We start from the raw sequence: 19,567 nt of genomic DNA, 5'->3' as shown, positions 1-19,567 counted from the left end.
TTTGTGTGTAATGTTTGTTTGTCTTTTTTTTCTTCAAACATAAGATATGGTTGTATATGTTTTGTACTTTTGTTTTATTGCAATCATTTTGTAATCCCATCACTGAGAAATGGAAATATGAAATAAAAACTTGAACTTGAACTTGAACTTCAAGTGTCTAGCATTTTTGGTGAGAAAATGAGAAACCTGTTACAAAATGTGAAAGAGCATGTAATTTCAAGAGGAATTCAACATCTATTTGACAAAAATCAGTTTTGAAATGGCTGAGATATTCAAAGCAAAGCAATCCTTATAAAAGGTATAGATAGGACCCACCTTGTTTTTTTGTTTTGTTTTATTTATTTTCCGTATAAAAATAACAACAAAACAATAATCGTACAGTCAACAGAATGATATTCAAATTACCTTCGATTATGATTGCTTTGTTTTACTTTGTTTTTGGATGTCTCAGCCATCCCAAAACCCATTTTCATCAAATAAACTTTGAATTCCTCTCAGAATGCTATGCTCTGTAGTAATTCACAGGTGGCTTTCTGGTATCTGGCAAAAAGTTAAAAGCCCAATCCTCGTCTCCACCAATACTGTACCATCCCTTTAAAAGAAATGACATCTAACAAAGTCACCACAATCCACATAGATGGATACAAAAATTTTGGGACTAGTTTCAAAAGAATCACAAGTCAGAGTGAGCACAAGGCTCTCGATCTTCTAACATTAAATAAATGGATGTTGATGCCATACTCCCTTTGGTTTGTCCATGATTATTTGATAAAATATTACGTTTTAATTGTCCATGAGTTAACAACTTCAGCATACTCTCAGCTACAATGTCGCATTCCCAAAGGTTACTCAAATGCACCCACAACTTGATTTCTATGAAGAAAAAAAAGTGTTTTCTTCGTTGTCGTGTCAGAATATGAAATTTTGCAATATTGTGTGTGCAGGTTCATGAGAGAAATTTGCAAGGTCTTGCTGGTCTTAGTTCATAGAAGCTGGGAAAGCACATTGATGGAGCCCCTTTTCAAATCTCTTTCAAGCGTGATATTGACCTTGTCTTATGTCGCATCATGCAGCTAAGTAGCTCCATGGTCATAAGCTTCGCAGCACTTTGCAAGGATAGAAAATGGTGTAAGTTACTGAGTTGAATTCATTCGTAGGATTGGTGGGACAAGAGTTTTTGTCGAGTGAGAACATTAAAGGTCCAGTTTACCTTTCGGACTAGTACTTAAAAAAAATGTTCGAGATATCACAATTGATGCATAATGTGTAGGTCTGTTGTAGTACGAAACACCCTACCATGAAACTTTCACGATAAAGCCTAAAATATAAGGAGATATCAGTGCTTTACACATCAAACCATAACTGTAAACTGTTTAGTCCGGAAACATTGTTGTTATAACTATTGTTCACATTTTGTGTGTTTCAATATACTTAACATCGATTATATGGATTCAAATTTTTACAGTGGTTGTTTCTATCCCTAACTCACATTTCAGAACTATTTTAAAGCACTAACGTGACTAATGCTGGATTTTTTGTTTCATTTGCAAATGGTAAATTACGCCTTTAAGCGGAGTCGTCATTCCTTGTCATGAATATGACAAAATGTGAGGCGAGGAGAGGGAAAGACTGAATAGAAATAGGAAGAGAGAAATCGAAAGAATGAGGGAGGGAGGGAGAAATAAATGGACAGAGTATGAGATAGACGTGGATGAAGACGTATGCTGTAGACATGGCCGGCGCCACGTTTTCAAAAGTAGGGGGGGGGGGGGGGACTACATAATCCTGGTTCCACTTCCGGGTTTCATCTTCTAACAAGCAAAAAGGCCTTCAGTGCAACTTCAGGTACCACTTCCGACTTTCTTCAGCTGACAAGCAAAAAAACAAAAACAAAAACAAAAGTGGCATCCTATGTATTCCTATTAATAGGAAATAGAAGTGCCCCCCCCCGGTTCCGCCGGCCCTGTTAAAAGGTGTAATCACCCAAGGTAATTTTGTTTCTAATGATTATTCTCCATGTATATGAGCAATGTACAATGAAGGTCAATCACGGTGTTGTCTCATTAAACTCTGTTTTCATGTATAGTTGTTTTCATTAGTTGATAACCTCGCCTTCCCCTTATTTTAATCCATTAAATGAAATTAGCATATTGAAGTGAATCAACCAATAGGCGCGCCTATTAACCAATTCGATGCTGAAATCCGATATCTCTATGTATTGATATACTTCGTACTCATTATGATCAGGCCACCAGGTTCCCGTATGGAACGGGTCAATCTAATGCAATTCCCTACTCTCAGGACACTCGATGCAGACAATAGATTGATTTGATGGCATTTCTTCCTTCATCTCATCTCAGATGAAAATAATTCATAATGAAATGATTATAAATTATTGCGTGTACCGAGGGCAAACATAACTTACAGTTGTGCTACAGTCCTTTAGCTAAGTTTGTCCTTGCGAGCACTCGGTGTGTCTCAACGGACCAATACGTGCATGATATACAAAAGACTGCAAAAACCCGTTGGGAGCCTATTATTTATATGAGGAAAACACCTAAGATGCAGGATCTAATATTGAACCCCCATCGGATAGATAGCAATGCAATATAATTATTTTGGTGATGGAAGACCGAAGACAAAAGTTGTCTTGCTGTTGCTTCACGAGTTATTTTCTCTCCTTCTTACGCTCATTTTGGTTGCTTTTAGTCACAACGCCATCCTTCGGTGAAGCAAATGTACTTTGGAGAAGAAAGGCAACTGAGCAGCGTGGTTTTGATACACCAGGTAACCATGGCAACAAATGCATTGGGAGGCTTTAAGGAGGCTGTGCCAGTGTAGACGCCCCCCCCCCCCGATTTCTTCTTTAATTCAGCGGGTCCTCACTTAAACTTAGAGTTTCGGAAGCTATAGAAATTTCAGAAAGATTTTTTTTTTTTTTTTTTTTTTTAGAACAGCAGAAAAAAAAAATTGTAGTTTGCTCCTCTCAATGACCTCACTTTATGAGTACCGATAAGAAAAACAAATTGCCTTATCTGACAAAAGAAACGCTTTTCGTGAGGAGAAAATGGGGAAAAAAAATACCCTGAACGTTCTTTGATAACCAAAGAAAGTATCGAAACCAATGTTACGAATGCATGAAAACTGCAAAGAAAAAAAAGTGCATCATTTTATTTGTTTGTTAGTTTTATCCATTTCCTTTTTTTTTTTCGTTCTCCTTGGTAGAGCTTGATGTCTTTCGTTCCTTCTGTTTTATTGTTTGCCCTTCCTCTACCATTGCCAATCCGAACGCACGCACTCACACCCACGAGTTAAAAATGATTCTTTCATTATAGCACGTCAAAGCACGTACGGGTAGCCTTCACAATGTAATTCTATTTTCTTCAGTTTTTTGTTCTTCATGTTGATATTTTAGAGATGAAGCTTGTAAAACGGCAATAACCAGTACCTCAACTCTTAGTTTGGCAAGGCAAATTCATGTATATTTTAGCACCGGCTGCTAACATGTCGTTTCATGAAGAAGAGAGCCAAGAAGCAACGCTAAATCTTTTATTAGTGATGGACAACTTTCAATTCATAAAAGGAGTTTTACAATGAAGTCTTCCCCCTCTCTCTCCCACTTAAAGGTCGCAAAACTAATAGCATGGACCTTCGTCAGGTCCATCACCTTGTCGTATTAGAGATTAAAAATGAGTTGGAGAAAGTTGAAAAATACAATTGAAGAGTTTGATTGCAAAACGACTTAAAGGGATCGTATAGTTCTGGTTGAGACCCAATTTAAGGTTTCTAACATTTTTGGGTGAGATAATGAGAAACCTCTTATGAAAAATGAAAGAGCATGTAATTCTATGAGGAATTCAATGTTTATTTGATGAAAATTGATTTTGAAATGGCTGAGATATCTAAAAAAGAGCAATTCTAATAAAGTGTGGGACCCACACTTTATTACGATCGCTTTGTTTTACTTTGTTTTTGTATGTTTCACTCATTTCAAACCTGATTTTCATCACATAAACTTTAAATTCCTATTAAAATGGTATGATCTGTACTATATCATAAGTGTTTTCTTGGTATTTAGCAAAAAGTTAAAAGCCCAATTCTCATCTCCACCAATACTGCGCTATCCCTTTAACTCCATTCTTGTCAATTTGAGATATTGGCTCAAGCACAAAGAAGGTTATAAGATAAAAATGAGTAACCAAAATATTCTTTGGTATGCAACAAGTCAGATTACGTTGGAAAGGTGTCATCACATTCGGTCTTCATGATGATGATGGAGTTATACCTTAGAAGTGAATGAAAATGGCATTATTGTATACCTGATTTATTTATTCATTTATTCCAATATTCTTTTAGCAGGGCAGCCCTTTCAGTTGTTTAACTTCTCTAACAAGGGGCCCTGCTCACATATTGTAAAGATAAAAATGTCATGAACATCAAAGCAAAGTACAAACAATGAAATAACTACAAATCAACCTCTACACCAAAACAAATATACAAACAAACTCAAACATTAATACAATTACAGCTTAATAACAGCTTGATAGAGCAATCAGAAAAGTATTGCCACTTCACCTACCCCCTTATAATTTTTATCATACAATATCATCAATTTTTTTTTCAAAAAACCCCCAACTGATTGCCGTCATACTCTCTAAGAAAGCTGTGCAAAAACTGCTGAGTCTTCTTAGGAGTGGTTGATACAGGTGAATATTTTGAAAAAATAATACACCTCATCTTGAGGCTGGAGAAGCCTTCTATTACATTCATAGGGACCATTTTTGCCTCGGGTTAGTTCCTCTTTAAAGAACCTCAAACCAGAGTTTGAAAAAAATAGCATGCCTTTCATAACAAGAGACACTTTCTTTTTTTGCTGATGCGCAAACTGGAATTACGAACTGGCTTATTAAAGTATCAATATTAACGAGGTGTAGACTTTTAAAGTTTTGCGTTTTCACAAATACGGGATATCGGCCGAAAATCACAAAATATGCAAATTGGATGTAATAATGAACACCGTACTGTATGAGTTTTCAATCACTTTGAACAAAAACATTGCAAAAATGTGTTGTTCATCAAGCCCCCCCCCCCCCCAATTATAATACACTCATATCAACAGCAAAAGCGTCCTTATGGTAAATTCTTGCCAGTGCATTATTGATTATGAATGAGAGGTGTGTAGGTCTACATGAAAGCTCTGTTTGCATTCATGTAATAAATTGATGACTGCATCTTTTAGAGTCACGGTTTCCGTCTGAGAAGAGGGGGGGGGGGGGGTAGGAAGAGGAAGGGGGGAGGGAGGAAGAGATCTGACACAATAGATCAACATAAACCAGCAGAGTTTGTATGTGATGAATACTTCCCATAGACTTGTGTGCATTGCATGCATCCTCTATAGGGCTCACACCCATAAATATTTCCCCATAGGGATGTGTGTTAAAAATCAAATTTCAAAAAATTCTGTAAAATAGCTGGGAGAAATGAGATGTTTCAGCTTCACTAACCTGGATAAGTTAGATATACCCTTTCATCCATCAAATTTTCAGGGTGGATTCTTCAGTTCAAATTCTGTCCAGGGGTCCGCAAAGCCAGACTATACGAGTTCTTGTCACTCAAAAAATCACCCATTTTCCGTACACGTACCCAATGAAATATAGTCCCCTCAAATTCCACCAGAAGAGCTTTCATCTTCCAACCAAAATGCAATTTGTAGAGGAATTCATACTCAATATCTACAGCTATTCAGTTTTTTGCCAAACTGCATCATTGATTTTTAATTAATTTTTTTCTTCATTTATTTTGGTATCTTTGGTACGAATTTGTGAAGGGGTCTGGGACATTCCATTGTATTTACGGGTGTGAGCCCTATAGTGGAGGTCCTATTTCTCATTTGACTTTTAAACATCATAAATGTATTTTGATGATATTTGCACCTACATCATATGGGAAATTGCACATTCAAGGGTTATAAAGCTTCTCAAAGGGACATTTTTGAAACTCATGCCCTTTGAGGTTTTTGAAAAAATAAAAATGTAGTGTTGATCAGTTCTTCATAAGATGAATACCTAGATGCAGGCAGTAATCTTTGATTATGGGGGTGTCATCATCACATTATTGCCTAAAAAATATTTGAAAAGACTTTGTTTTGTCAAACAGACTAACTTTATGAATTTTGACTTGTTTCAGTGGTAGCCAAACAAAGAAATACATTAAAATAACACAGTCATTCAAAGTTGTGTGATACTGATGACTGCTATGTACAAAGATATATCTATACCACAACAACATAATAAGAAAACAAATTGTAGCCAAACAGAGTTGGGGGGGGGGGGGGGGGGTTAGAGGAGAGAGGTGGGGGGGGGGGGTAGGAAGGGGAAGGGGGGAGGGAGGAAGAGATCTGACACAATAGATCAACATAAACCAGCAGAGTTTGTATGGGATGAATACTTCCCATAGACTTGTGTGCATTGCATGCATCCTCTATAGGGCTCACACCCATAAATATTTCCCCATAGGGATGTGTGTTAAAAATCAAATTTCAAAAGATTCTGTAAAATGGCTGGGAGAAATGAGGTGTTTCAGCTTCACTAACCTGGATAAGTTAGATATACCCTTTCATTCATCAAATTTTCAGGGTGGATTCTTCAGTTCAAATTCTGTCCAGGGGTCCGCAAAGCCAGACTACGAGTTCTTGTCACTCAAAAAATCACCTATTTTCCGTACACGTACCCAATGAAATATAGTCCCCTCAAATTCCACCAGAAAAGCTTTCATCTTCCAACCAAAATGCAATTTGTAGAGGAATTCATACTCAATATCTACAGCTATTCAGTTTTTTGCCAAACTGCATCATTGATTTTTAATTAATTTTTTTCTTCATTTATTTTGGTATCTTTGGTACGAATTTGTGAAGGGGTCTGGGACATTCCATTGTATTTACGGGTGTGAGCCCTACAACGCCATAGGATGCAGCAACTGCAGAAGATCCAGCAGTGCAGGTGAATCGATATAGCGCCCTCTTATGGTATATGCCTGCAAGGTTCACAGAAAACAAAATAAGCTACGACCAACTTCATTACACTGAATTCACTGCTCTGCACATGTTGCTTTTTCCTTTTCAATTTCTTTTCCCATTGTCGTCCCCTTGCGGAGCCCATAAAGTTAGGACAAAACATTTCATTGGGAAATTGCCCATTTTGTATCCAAGTACTACTTGTATCATGTTTCTTATTTCCTTTTTGAGACTCTGAGGGAGTCATCACTATCAACTTAACGTGCAGCTTAAAGACGGCAGGCTCCCACATTTTTTTCTTCCTCTTTATCTAATTGGAAACAAGACATAGTGTATCGAAGATTTTTTTTTTGGTTCCATTATTTTTATGTTCAAATTCTTAAGATTGTGATTATCATACTATGCATGTAATATTGTTTTTCCTATTGTGTTGTCACATACACGTGTTGTGATTTTCATGCATAATTTCCTTGAAAAATGCAGAAATGAAATTGAACTGAACTTAACTGAATTAACCCCAACCCTAATTTTTACTCTAACCTTCTCACTAACGAATATTTAGCAGAGGAGGAGGGGAGGGGGGGGGGGGGATGATATTGCCCGGTTACGTCTCTAATCGCATGCTCAACCTTGACGAAGTGGAATACGTTGTAGAGGCCGAGTATACCATATTGTGCAAAGAATTCGCCGACTTCCCGCGTTGAAAATGCTGCTGAAGCCGACGCTGTCTTTTTAGAAATACATTATCAAAATAATGAGATTTTTTTCATTTCTCCTCCTGCTCCAAATTTGTGGATATGAAAACCTGTGGTGTACTGCTTTCTTCTCTTCAGAAAACATAGAGAAACCACCAGTTTGGTCAATCATAAAACCTAAATATTTTGTGATAGTTTGTTTGTTATCAGTCTTATTAGCTGCGATAAAAATGGTCGAAAAGTTCATGTTTATGTAACTGTGGTGGAGAAAAAAAAACCCAGAAAGCCCAAACTGAGGCTCGGCGAGGTATACCTTTTCAGTGAAGTCGCGAAGTTTTATCAGTCTCTTGCAGATGATAGATTGTGCCTGTCTCGATTAAAAATGCAACAAAGTGTAGTCACTGTGATGGTGATAATGGTAATACTAACAATGTCGGTGATGGCAACGAGAGTGATATCTATGATATCATTAACTTTGACAATACAAATTGTTAAGAAAACATAAATCTTGACTAACACTGGTATGAATGCATGATTAACCTCGAACATCCAATACGCCTTTCTTGTCATAAGAGCTTTATGTTAAATATTTTGCTAGAGAGTACTATGTGTACACTTTAACTACAGTTAGCATTCGCGTACACCACTTTTTCTCACAGCTATATTAGTTACAGTTGCAAAAGAGAAAAAATATACATACATACGTACATATACATACATACATACATGCATACGTACATACATACAGACATACATACATGCATGGATATATGATGTATATGAATGAGAAGGAGATTCTCGTAGGCTTTTGGAATTTCTCATGATTATGGTTATAGCCCTTATCGCTTTTATCTTGAGAATGCTTGCTAAGAAAACATCCTCAGCGGTTCTGAACCGCACATCGCTGGCTGATGGTATATCCTGTCAATAGATGGCGCACTATAGCGCTGGAAGGAGATCGGAATGAGATGGGGGAGGGAAGGACTAGGGAGGGAAATGAGGGGAGTATGTGTGTTTCTTTGTGTGGGTGTGTAAATTGTATGTGTGAGGGTGCGTGTGTGTGTGTGTGTGTGTGTGAAGGGAGAAAGAAAGGAGAGTGGGCGAGATGATTAGACACGCTACGTTATATCGGAGGCTAAGCTCCTATTATCGAAAGAATAAAAACTATGCAAGGGTCAGTGCGGAAGCAGCGTGCGAAGAGGTCATTATTCATGAGGAAGGAATTCTAAGATGACAGTGATAAATCACAGGCCTCCCCCCGCCCCTCCCTCCCGCAGGCAAAGACCAGACTTTGGCTGATTAAGACCAAGTTTAAACACACAATGCGGTCACATTCCAATGGTACTTTATATCAAGTTGCAATCACACAACAGCAGCCCTGGAACAAACCATGAGTAGGAGCCGTGTCTTGATTATTTGCTAGGCACGTATAAAACGCAGCGCTTTATGAATACATTTATAAGAAGTACACAATACACCGCTATGTACTCGGATGTTTTGGTATCCCCCCCCCCCCCCACCCGACTTGCAGCAACACAATCGTACACACAAGACCCCCGAAAGAACAAGTTCTCAGTTCCTCTTTACACAGGGATACTCATCCATTATCATACTCCTTGGTTAAATCATGCATCGAGTTACAACATACGCATATACTATCGTATTATCATTTCCATTGCCACAGGAACATTTATATAAATGAACCTATAAGGATTTGCTTTGCCGTGGGCAAGCTATACCTCTTGTAGTTATGCACGATTTACTTTAAATGAAAAAGTAAAAAAAAAAAAAAAACCTACAAGCATGACAAGAAGAAAGAAGAAAGCGACACAGTAGATTATCAGCATAAGAAAAGCAACGACAAAACCATTTCGAGATAATCAGGACAATAATAATTATTGGAGCAAATTCCGGTCATTGACATCACCGCCTACACACACTATAAAGTGATGCATTCTTTATTACGTCATTTTCGTCATTTCCCAAGAGTGTGACTGATACATGATCCAGGAATGCCATAAAGGGGAGGGGGGGGGGGGGTGTAAAAACAGTTTATTTACTACTTCCGAGTTTAGGTAATCAGCTGATAGGCAAAAGGAAAAAACAAGAAGAAGAAGAAGAAGAAGAAGAAGAAGAAGAAGAAGAAGAAGAAAAAGAAGAAGAAGAAGAAGAAGAAGAAGAAGAAAAAGAAAAAGAAGAAGAAGAAGAAGAAGAAGAAGAAGAAGAAGAAGAAGAAGAGGAAGAAAGGCTTAACGGAATGCATGACAAGAATTGTTTCTTTAAAGAAAAGAAAAACATGTTGGAAGGGGAATGCAAGCGCCCCTTTCATTCTTATCTTTCCATTTTTACAGGGGGGGGGGGGGAGGTGGTGCGCCCCCTTCTGTATCCGCCACTGTGAGTGGCCATCAACAACTAGCAGATGAGCAATGAACCGTAGAACCATAAAGCTTCTTTGCATAGAACCTCGAGCTATTCTAAGTAAAAGATACACACGCCTAAATCACCATTCGATTTGTGATTTGTGAAGAAACCTGTGGCTTGGAAGAGAGGTAGCCTAATCCTCAAGTGATCTATATCCAGTCACCTTACAGGTATTCAGTGGTTAGGCCCTACTGGTTGCATTCCACAGTATACGTGACTCATTGGTTGTGCCATTCTGGTTTTGATCCAGCGGTATTTTGTTTCGCTTCGTTCATTGCCCGCTCTCAGGGAATTTAAAGGACAAGTTCACCTTCATTAACATAAGGATTGAGAGAATGTAGCAATATTAGTAGAACACATCATTGAAAGTTTGAGGAAAATCGGACAATCCGTTCAAAAGTTGTGAATTTTTGAAGTTTTTGTGCAGTCACTGCTGGATGAGAAGACTACTGCAGTGTATGATGTCACATGCGTACAACAATATAAGGAAAATATAAAGAGAATTTCACAAAATTTCATCTTTCGAAAAAAGTACACATTCCCTTGACTCGTTACTGACATATGTTATGGGTAATATTATTCCCATTGCCTTTAGAAAGAGGCAAGTCAAGTGCTCTTTTATTATGCGGAAAAAATGAAAATATGTTGAATTTTCTTTATATTTTCTTTATACTGTTGTACTCATATGACATCACGGGCCTTAGTAGTCTCCTCATCCAGCGGTTCCAACACAAAAATTTTAAAAATTCATAACTTTTGCATCGATTGTCCAATTTTCCTCAAACTTTCACTGATGTGTTCTATCAATATTGCTGCATTCTCTCAATCCTTATGTTTATGAAGGTGAACTTGTCCTTTAAGACTTTCTTCCAGTGGACGGACACTGAGACGAGAGGCATAAATCTGGTTATAGAATGGCATACACATTGTACTTCTCATACTCCTTCAGGCACCAAGCTCATCATCAGCCAATAGAGATTTAGAAGTATAAGATAAGAAAAGTGTTAGTTCGTTGCTCAAACTGCCAACATGTTCACCAGTGGGAAATGAATGATAACATTTCTGGAATGTTATTAACGCCCTCTTAGGGTTATCCTGTCGACCATCAAGCTGCCCAATTACATGAGGTTTTGTTTCTATAGCCTATGGAATGTTACTATTCTCATTAACTACATCGTATACATTTTCCCACTCTCTGTAAATTATTCTGAAATTCTCGTAAACATTTTCCCATTCTCTGTAATATTCTCGTAAACATAACACAGGACCCACCTGACTCGATAGCTTTATGGTGACCTCGTCGTCTAGAAAAATGTATGTCATCGTGAGATCTAACCAGTTGTTTAGACCACTCTGCCAATCTTTCTGCTCATTTCAATGTAAGGTCGCTTCTTTTCTTCACTGTTGTCACTCGGTCGAAACCCTTTTTTCCATGTCCTCCAGTGTTTTCTGCTGTTTATACTTCAGACTGGAGCGTATTTTGATACCATTGTCGAAGTCGAGTTCACCTGGCAGGGCGAGGTGACTGATTATAAAAGCTCAGTCGGGCGACAGACTATTGAAATCTTTCTCGCGCAGTCTTTCTGTAGAAGTGCTATATGAATGAATCGCACAGTATGGTCAAAAGTAATGGGTGAACTATGCCGATAAAATTTTGCTACTTCTCGTTTTATTACAAGCGCCACGTTCCGTTTCGAATCTGCTCGTGACCTTTAGCTCTATGACCTAGTAGATTTATGGGTCAAGGTGGCAATATACAGCCCTGTTGCATTTGCGATGAACTTTTGCTGTCTGAAGAATTAAAGAACACACACCATGTACGGTAAATGCCTGTAAGCGCTCTCTCCGAGAAAGAAAAAAAAAAAAGAGGAAAAGAATTGGGTACCGTACAAATAGAAGCTGTGGAATGTCTATCTTGAGGCCTTTCCTATGTAAAGAAAAAAAAGTAGCCAGGTGTTACCATGGTTACAGTTGTATGGTATTATGAGGATATAATCAAGACATCACAATAGTAGTGCCTGTTGAACTATGCGACAGAGCTAGAGATAGAGATAGAGATAGAGATAGAGATAGAGATAGAGATAGAGATAGAGATAGAGATAGAGATAGAGATAGAGATAGAGATAGAGATAGAGATAGAGATAGAGATAGAGATAGAGATAGAGATAGAGATAGAGATAGAGATAGAGATAGAGATAGAGATAGAGATAGAGATAGAGATAGAGATAGAGATAGAGATAGAGATAGAGATAGAGATAGAGATAGAGATAGAGATAGAGATAGAGATAGAGATAGAGATAGAGAAAGAGATAGAGATAGAGATAGAGATAGAGATAGTAGAGATAGAGATAGAGATAGAAATAGAGATAGAGAGAGAGAGAGAAATAGAGACTGAGATAGAGGGGAGATAGAGACGGGGAGGTAGAGAAGGAGAGATGGGTAAGAGAGATAGGGGGAGAGAGAGAGAGAGGAAGAATGCTGTGCTGTGCTAAATCTATTGCCTCTTTAATGCCAGCGATTCTCCTCACTTGACTTCAAAATATTATGTACCAATATTTCCTTTCAGTGGTATCTTTGAAGCGCGAATCCACTAAAAGTATGAAGTAGACGAAAAGAAAAAGAATAGATCAGACAATGAAAATGGTATAGGCCTTTCGTGAAAATTAAAAGTTATACAATTCCAAAGTGTTGTATATAATTATTATAATGTTCACAGAACAGTGATACGATCCTAAAAATGAGATATGCAAATATGATGAGGTAATGGAGTAATAATCACTTCACATGTCTTTCACGTCATGTGACCTGCTTAAAGTATTAATTGAAAGTCTTTTTTCTGTTTTTTAGTTAAAGGAGATTTTTTTTTTCTCAGAGTAGCCTAACACAATATTGTGTTTTATTTGCGATGACTTTTACAATAAATTGGGTTATAGTTTACAAATTGTAGAATAATATTGTAATTTCCTAAATATTTTTGGGTATGTACTATTGGAGGATTTGTAAGATGATGTCATCATCGTGATCATTTATCTCGTTTGCATAATGGTTGCTATGTACATTAATGCCAAGAAGTTAAAAACGTGCAAATAATTCCCATTTCTATGACTGTCCATCATTCATTAACACGTTGTCTTGTTAGTGAAACCCTTCTTTAAAAACCCAGACGACTATCGCTGAAGTTAAGGCACTCCTGTCGCTTGCCGCAAAGAACGGAAAAATTTTACAATGTTATACACGTCGTGTATCATAGAAATATGACAAATAATTTATTGTTTTCCCTCTCACAGGAGAGATATGTGTAAAGATTGATCATTGCGTGAACTCTTGTCACCGCAGTGGAATGCAATGATGAAAAGAATTGTTTGCAGTATAATTATTCATTGAAAAAAAAAAGTTACAATGAAACGGAACTGAACAACAACAAATACCTCTCCGGTTGGTCGCGCTCTACGAACAATCAGGGAACCGGTGTCTCACCTCCCTGGAACAATGAACGAATGTATATCGAGGACATTAGTTGAACGCTGCATGACACTTTATTTCTCAAAAATGAATGGCAAGAGACGAGTTCACTCTTTGCAATTACTGTGACGATAGAATGACTACAAGCTGGGTTGTAATTGGTGTTTTGTCAGGCACTCATTGTGAAAACTTCTATTAGGTATGTTTCAGTTACAACGGCATGTCTCCGCAGGTTATTCTGGAAAAGTTTCTTTACGTTGAAATATATACAGTGAAGGCCAGATAATAAGTGAATTTTATGTACAAGTTTGTTTATGCACATGTTGCCGCAATATGTTCTATACCCAAGAACACTGGAAAATGCATCGTCACCGAATATACAATATTCTTTAACAACCATCTGAGTTTATTTGTTTTTATTTGATTTGATTTGATTAGATTCGGTTGTGATGCTAAAATACTCACGGTGCGTCGTCTATTGATTAAAATACTCAGTATTTTAATCAATAGACGACGCACCGCTTGCACGATAGAAGCACTTATCGAAATAGTTGACTGGGGATATGGGACATTCTACAAAATTTATAATTCTGTTAAGGTTGATATAATCTTAGTGCTCAGACTAATTTTTTAAAAACTTTTTTGTGAGATAATGAGATATATAAAATAGCATGCAATTCACAGAGGGATGCAAAGTGCATTGATGAAAATCGGTTTTGAAATGACTGAAATGTCCAAAAATGAAATGGTCCTGATAAAAATCGAGGCCCAAACTTTTATGAGGACCACTTTGATTTTGGACAATATTTATGTCAGCCATTTCAAAACCTATTTTCATCTAACAAACCATGGAGCTACAAGTACTAAACTTTCAATTCCTCTTAGAATTATATGTTTTTCGTAATGTTACAAGTGGTTTCCTGGTATTATTTCACAAAAAGTGAACAATTAGTCTGAAACCCATTTCAACCAAAACTATAATCCCTTTACGGTCACACAAACATCGTACCAGCTTTCGTCTTTGATCCCCCCTCCCCCCCCCCAAAAAAAAAAGTAATGCCAAAACAGTCGACGCCATTCAATTCCGATTAATGACAATGAACCTAGTTGTTTTTCGACCAATGGACTTTTCTTCAGACTCGTTAAGAAGTTTGTAATATAAATAATGTCAACTGAATTAATGTGTGTGTAATCAATGGGGGGGGGGGGGGTCCGAAAGATAATACAGCTGTACATGAATCGACTATAAGCTTGGCAGTGACGCCATCTACCAATGTCCGCTGAAGTAAGAAAACGCATCATAGACACATTTCACCTTTATTTTCTTATATTTTTTCCTGTGATTTATCACATTTTTTCAATGATTAAGTGCCAGTATGAGGTGCGCGCATATTCACTATGCAAAAATAATATTACCCAGGCTGAGATGGACCGGGTCTTTGGTTAGGAAACAGGTATCTTGCTGTGTTACATTTTGATGGCGTCTTTTTGGTGCTGTAGCATTTATTATCGTAATGACTATCCGAAAAGCGACTGAATGCTGTATTCCAGCAGTCACTAGTCTATACATAATGGCAATACATTTCCTGACAATCAACAGGTTGCTGTGTGAGCGTGCACCGTGATGTGCACTAAAAATGCATGTACAATAATGTACCTACCACGAAGAACGCAGTAAGTTCGGTGCACAACACAGCACAAACATACAATTGACACACACACACACATTCACGGCGTGTGGATGCGTGATCGAGTGTGCATGATGAACGTATGCACGCCTCAGGATAATCTGCAGTCATGATCACGAAGGCTTTTTATTATGCCCGCCTCGCCCGATCACGTGATTCAAGATGAATACGCCATAAGATGTAATGCTGAAAGAATGCACCCCGGCGGAATCTGACTCAGTGAAAGAAAAGCGCATTCTAGTATTAGTAACCACTAACTTGCTTCAGTGATCACGAATAGGTTGGTTTTCTATCCTGTTTTGCGTGGTTTATAGGGTCGTGTGCAACAGCATGTCAAGGAAAAAAAAAAACCAACCTACTAAAATGGGGGTGTGCGCTGTATAATGACGAATCGATGACCCAATCCGTAAATACACGCTACATGCAGTGGACAAAATGTACGACACCCACATACATGCAATACCCACTATGCAGCAACACAACATACGTACTCACACAGAATGAATAATGGATGTGCTCAGTCAAATATATTTCTGGGCAGACACCAAGGGACACACGCACAGTTTGGTAATACGTCAAAAATAGATCTGTACCTTGAATTAGCATACGATTTCTGTTCATGTCAACTGCAATGCCAATAATAACGCCGTATTGAGAATTGATATGCCATGATGATATGGGCGTGCATCAAGTCCCGGATTATCACATCAATCATGTGGTCTCTGCATAACACAATATATGTATTACGTGATGTAGGCCCTACATGTACGTGGATGATCTAACAACACAGAAATGATGATCTCAAACGGCAAATGATTACTACGCCGTACATTGTACTATGTACTCTCCGAGCGTGCCTGCTAATTTGTTTGTGGTTATGTTTATATGTATCAATTTGTTTTACGACTTTATGCAATCTGATTACTGCTTCTTGGAATAGGCCTACAGCAGACAAAACCGAACCTCAATCGTACTAAATTTAACAGTGGCGTATTGCATTTCAAATCATCCTTTGAAATAAACCCAACGTTTACATTAATGTGTCCATTTTGCCAATCCAAATCTAAATTTCTATTGCCAGTTGAAGTTTACCGATTAGCCAATACTTTATTTCCCTTCCATTGTGCGACAACTTATTCATACAGTGGAACATCTCATCAGTACCACTTACATGACTCATGCCTTACATTCCGCAAAGACTCAGTGTACACACATTCAACAAACACACACTCAGTTGTGATGTAAATAAATTTGTAGAAATTCTATACTATTTCCAGCTGTTTTCATTCATCGTCTTCCAATAACACCATTATCAACAACGATATAACACTGACTGCTCGAAAAGATTGTCATAGTTTTATAAAAATATATTTATAAACTGCCATGAATAAAAAAATTACTGATTTTACAGTGAATGGTTCCACACATAGTGAAGGGTTAATACATTACGATGCTTGCTTTCACACGTAACACGTGTGTGCACGATACACGATACGAATACCTTTCCCACTCATTTTCTTCATGACCAATGATATACAGTTATACACGCACTCAAAGCAGCTGAAGAATTATGAAAATCCATTTCAATAAGAGTAGCTCATAGTAAGATGTGGAATGGATACATTATGACCTTCAAACGGGTTTTCTCTCAATTTTCGACTAGTACTGGTTTTATTTCTACTTGTCTCCTTTGTAAAGATAAGTAGCATACATGCGCATGCATTATGCGTTTCATTCGTGTAAGCACCTTGACTTCTTATTCCGGTTGAAGGCGAACGTTCACTCCACCTTCTACAATGGGAAAACGGCCGCACTCATTCTTTACGCACCACTGAAGTTCCAATTTATTTTTATCAAGACATACAATGTACAGCCTTCCACCCTTTGAAGTTGTTGTTTGCCCCAAACATGGCTGCACTGGCTCACGTACATAGTTTTAATCAGCACTGTGTCGGCCAGGCGCTATTCAAATAGTAGAAGAAACGGTATTGATCGAATTTCTGGCGAAAATACTGGAGCAAATATGCGTGTTTACATTTGTCGAACAGGTAAATTTGAAACCACGAATACTGTGTGAGAGCGTAAACATTTGTATTCACAATAGACATCGCATATATGCCTTAAACGAAAACGCGAAAGACTGCGGGTATTACTTAAGCTGAAATGGTCGATATAGGCCGACAACACAGTAACACATGGACGCCAAAATCATTGGATTTACTCCGTCATTTCTGCCTGGACCGATTACTCTAATTTAGAATGACAATAAAACCTTTTTTTTTACGAACATAAAAAAGGTCCATTTGTAGAGTAGAGCCAACTTATCTTTTTCTGGACTCCATTCTCATATCTGCGAACAAAAACGTAAATGTAAGCCCTATGCTATGTACATATCAGCAGCTTTTGTCTTACTTCGTTTTACTCTTTACTAGACATATTACATATCACCATGTTTGTTTTTTTTTTTCAAATCTAAAATGTTTTGGCTCACAAAAGATAATACAATAACGAATACAAAGTGCTGTACATGTAAGTGGTCAGTCTATATTATTATACAATCACACAAATAAGCAGCATGAAATCGTATTCGGGACAGGGAGGGGGCTCCTGAATTCATGAATACTTCTTCGTTTGGCAGGGTGCTTGTAAGCAATGTATATATCTAAGCTAACTCAGGTTTGACAGTCAATGAAGTCCTGCCATGTCACGTTAACATTCTATGAGGTGACGGAAACAGTGCTGAAAGTTGGTACATAATATATCAATGATGTACAGAGTGTGACACCCCCTTGAACTGTCTGGTGTCACTTTTATCTGGAGCGAAATGCAAAAAAAAAAAAAAAAAAAAAAAGAGGTAAAATTTAAGCGAAATGCATGTAAAAAAAGCTAGTGTCTACGTGATATATTTCGGTCATAACCTGACATCTGTAAATATTTCAAATCCTACGCAGAAGAGTCAGTGGAACTGATGTACAGTTGTCTCAACGGAAAACACCTGCGGAATGTACGTGCACCATCCATTAACTTTTATTCATTGTACTGTATTTTTTACGGAACTATAATACAATTAGGATTACATTCCCTCAAGTCTCTCTATCCCACAACCAACAAAAAGAAATCCTATACAAGTTGCCTGTGTATGCACAAAACGAAAGCATGGCGACATTTACACATTTTGTTTACACTATCTACAAATGCATATCACGTACGATGTCACTCACAATAATTGAATGGAATACTATAAAATGACCCCCATTGACAGAATAGCCCAAAAGTTGGCATCCGTTCAAGGTGAAGCCGCGTAATTTTCATTTGACTTCAGGTTGACGGTAAATATATGCCCTCATTTTTTCTTCTTCTTCTTCAGCGTCTGTACATACACACCCAGGTGACAAAGGTTTATTTACTCACTGCGACTGAAATGCACCAATAGGCACAACCAGCGTTTACTTTATACATTCCTTCACCGGGTACAGAGGTTAATATCTTATACACATTCGTATAAAATCATCAACATACACATAATATGCAGTTGATAAATTTGAGAGAGAATCAGAGAGAAAGAGAGGAGAATTTCACGAGAGTCCACATATCCATGAAGCGATAACCTTACTAGGAATCAACTGCAACAACAACCTTCTTACTATCAATCATTACATTACATATCTTTCTCACAGCACGTGATATAGATATATAAAGTGCAGTATGCTATATATTGTGCTCTATGGAATTAGCTGTAAGTATAGCATAGAGTGTTCTTTCATTTCGAAGCATCTTGTACGCTATGCAATGATAACGGAAGGTTGCGTCTCAGCCAACGTAGCATCAAAATTGTTATTCCTCTAACTTGGAAGCACGTACCTTCATATACAATTCTGTTCATCACACTTGCCCGATGGCAAACTTTGAAAACATTTGTGTCTTTGGGTTTTGTTATATTCAGAAAAACACATGTCACAACAGTTTACAGGCCTGCTTAAAACTCCTTTAAGTTTCCTAACAAAGAAGTAATAAAGGAGAGGGGCCGTTATGGAGTGACAGTAACTCAGAATACGGGAGTAAAGTGATTGTGCCCACTCATTCGACTTAGATAAAATTATGATTTCTAGTAATCTACCTCTTCCTAAAAGACACCAAACAAAACAAAACTGACTGCAAGATTGTATATGCGTATTAAAAAAAAAATAAGGCTGAACATAAACGTTATATGCTGTTTGAACCAGGTTCAACTGTGTTCCTTAATCGCTTCCCATTTGGACTTACATTGTAAGATGGAAAATATAGAAAGC

Source organism: Diadema setosum, chromosome 19 (assembly GCF_964275005.1).
Source record: "Diadema setosum chromosome 19, eeDiaSeto1, whole genome shotgun sequence".
NCBI classification, from domain to species: Eukaryota; Metazoa; Echinodermata; class Echinoidea; order Diadematoida; family Diadematidae; genus Diadema; species Diadema setosum.
This window is presented reverse-complemented; position numbering follows the sequence as displayed.